Here is a 3,529-nt window from a genome sequence, read left to right as displayed (position 1 = left end):
ATCCCTGTTGTTTTCAAGAATCAATTGTCTTGCTTAAGAATGAACAAGTATTTTTCTCTTGGATATGTTCATGTTCTTTGGTGTCATATGGGTAACATTATTATTTAATTTCGATACATTGATGTCATATGGCTTAAGAATGAATATAGACCGAATCCCTGTTGTTTTCAAGAATCAATTGTCTTGCTTAAGAATGAACAAGTATTTTTCTCTTGGATATGTTCATGTTCTTTGGTGTCATATGGGTAACATTATTATTTAATTTCGATACATTGATGTCATATGGCTTAAGAATGAATATAGACCGAGTCGGGTTGCTTGGGGAGTCAATTGAGGGGTTGGACGGGTAGTACCGCATTTTGACTCGGTTACGCGAGATATTATCTACTATCAATTGAGGGGTTGAAACAAGTCGGCCGTGTTAAGTAGGATATTATCTTGGTTTTGAATTGGTCTGGTTAGGCAAACTATAAGACACATATCAACTTCTCTATAGAGATTAATACTTAGTTACTTAGGAGTAATAACAGTATCTAATGAGTAAATATATAGGGATTGCTCTACTCTTCTTGAGATTGGTGATACGGCTTGGTCAAAAAGAGATTAGCCTACCCAAATGTTATTTCTCCTCTGATAGATACTAGTATCACTTTGAATTTTTACATAATACACGTGTCGGGCATTCCGACACTTACAGGATCACATGTATTAAATGGGGGTAATATTAGTAATTAAGTATTTATTGGAGAGTTGTTTATCAAAAGTGGCTGATTGATAGGGAAACACATACAAAAGATAGTCTTTGTCAAAAAAGAAAAAAGAAAAAGAAGAAGAAAGTCGGTTTCCATCGATTTCATCTATTTATAAAGTGGTTCCCATAAGAAAACTTCTTGAAAAGTGTTGAAAGAGAGAGATCTTGGTTGGATTTGATACGAGGAGTTTTAGTAATTATCTAGAGAAAATGAAAAGAGAAAATTAGATACATAGTTGCTATAAATCAAACCATATATGTTTGTTCCTATATAGAACTAGCAATGCAGAGGAGTGGAAGGACTTTTTGAGTTAGCAGGTCAAACCTACTGCAGATCAATGGCTATGAAGAACGGAAAAAGAAGAAGTGACATGATCGCAGGGACATATAGATTAGGTGCAACAACTAATGTGATCACATATGCCCTCAGAGTACGATCAGATCAGGATTTCATTACTAACCGAAGAAGGATTTCAACCAAACCAATCTTTAAAATTCTAATTTCTGTCGAAAATAAACTTGATTAAATTATCTTGGGAATTGAGAAGATCATTTAGTTGTTTGAGGAGTTAAATGCATGAATATATAGATGCATGAATATTATTGGGAAATTTAAGTGTCTTTATTAGGAAATCGATGAGTCATTGTAGTAGTATATATATGTGTGTTTTTGTAAGTTAAAAGTAGTAAAGAAAAAAGAAGAAGAAAAATCAATAGAATAATTTTATCCTCCTCCAAGTTGTTTATCATGGGTAAAATATTATTATCAAATTGGTATCAGAGCTAAGATGAGTTCCAATGAAATGATCCCGTTTGTTGCTCCTAAACTCACCAAGGAAAATTTTGAAAACTGGTGCATTCAAATGAAAGCTCTATTAGGATCAATAGACCGTTGGGATGTTGTGGTGAAAAGCTTTGAAAAGCCCAAAAATGAAGGTGCGCTATCAGCAGCACAAAGAGACTCACTTAAAGAGTATAGTGTGAAAGACATTAGAGCCTTCTACTTTATTTACCAAGGAGTCGATGAATCGGCGTTCGAGAAGATCTCAGATGCAATGACCTCAAAACAAGCTTGGGAGATACTTCAAAACTCCTATAAGGGAAGAAGATGCGGCTCCAAACACTTCGAAAGGAGTTCCAAGATTTAGAGATGGAGGAAAGTGAACTAGTTTCTGACTATTTCACTCGAGTCTTGGCTCTAATAAATCAACTTTGGAGAAATGGTGAGAAGATCGAAGATGTTCGTGTGGTGGAGACAATTCTCAGATCACTTCCTCAAAAATATTGTTATACTATTTGTGCCATCAAAGAGTCAAAAGACTTGGAGAAGATGACGATTGATGAACTCTGTGGTTCATTAAATGCTCACGAGAAAAGATTTAGCAAGAGAAATGAGCCGATGTAGAAGGCTCTTCAAACTAAGCTTTCTTTGAATGATGGCCGAGAAGATTCAAAAGAAGAAAGTAACGGCGGTCGTAGCCGTGTAAGATTTTGAGGCAGATTTCTAGGCCAAGGACGTGGTTTCTATGGCAGAGGAAGTCATATCAACTTTGAAGAAAGAGATCAAAATTAAAGATCTTTTAGCGGCTGTGGACGTGGTAGATCTAATGGAGACTGATGGAAAACACAAGTTCAATGTTTTAAATGCAAGAAGTATGGTCATTACTCTTCTGATTGTCATTACATCAAAAGCCGAGGTAAAATTCTTATTCGCTTTAAAGATGGAGAAGAAAAATTTGTCACTGATGTTTATTATGTACTCAACATGAAAAGCAATATATTGAGTTTAAGACAGCTTTTAGAGAAGGGTTATGATTTTCATGCGAAAGATTATAGCTTTTTTCTTTGAGATCCAAGAGGTAGATTTATTACGAAAGTACATATGTCGAAGAATCGAATGCTCATGCTAAACCTTCATTTGAGCCCACAACCTCCCCATCGTCTCTGCTCTCTCTCTCTTACGGATGCAAGTTTCAATAGATCTTTAATATGACAACGTGGACGAGGTAACGTCAACATGCTGAATTTAATTAGGATCATTCCTTCAAATAGGTCACGTAATTATTCTGACGACGACCGAGTTATAGCGTTTTCGCCACCTTCACTAGCTTCTGTTGGCATACTCCGGTGCCAACGATTTCATACGGACTTCATAGAACGCATCTTGGCAAGTAGATAGAAACTTCGGACGAGATCAGTAAGAACATCACCAATGCCGAGTAGATATATAGCGCTCTTTTAATTTATTTAACTTATTTCATAAACTTCAAAGTTACGTTGAAGGGAATACGAGAGAAAACAGACTACAGAATGAATACAACGAAAATGCGAGCCAGCGAGGACCTAGCATCGATTGACAAGCTAAATTTAAGCATCCGTATCATCAAATCTGTCTTCAGGGTAAAGGATGCCATTGGCGATGGTCAAGGTGATGCTCCTCAACTTATCTAGCTGCGCTTGAATCTCCGGCACCACCGATTTTATTCTGAACTCATCAAACACGTATTGACACCCGGTGTACTTGGCGGCGGAGGCCGCAGTTTCTATATCGGCCCCAACCTGCACATCCTTTTGCCAATCATACGTGATGCTCTTGATGCTGTCCTTGATCCTCTGGAAGTCCATGACCGCGGACTCCCAGCTCTCCCTGCAGTTCCTCAGGCAGGTTTTGGTGCCCGCGTCGAGCTTGGGGTCGTCGAGGAGCTTCTTGACGTGCTCGATCGCGGTGGTGGCGTGGGCGAGGTTGGCATCAACGGAGAGCGAGAGGGCGGTGGCGGC

The sequence above is a fragment of the Asparagus officinalis genome, chromosome 5 (genome assembly GCF_001876935.1).
Source record: "Asparagus officinalis chromosome 5, Aspof.V1, whole genome shotgun sequence".
Classification (NCBI taxonomy): domain Eukaryota; kingdom Viridiplantae; phylum Streptophyta; class Magnoliopsida; order Asparagales; family Asparagaceae; genus Asparagus; species Asparagus officinalis.
Note: the sequence above shows the minus strand (reverse complement) of the source record.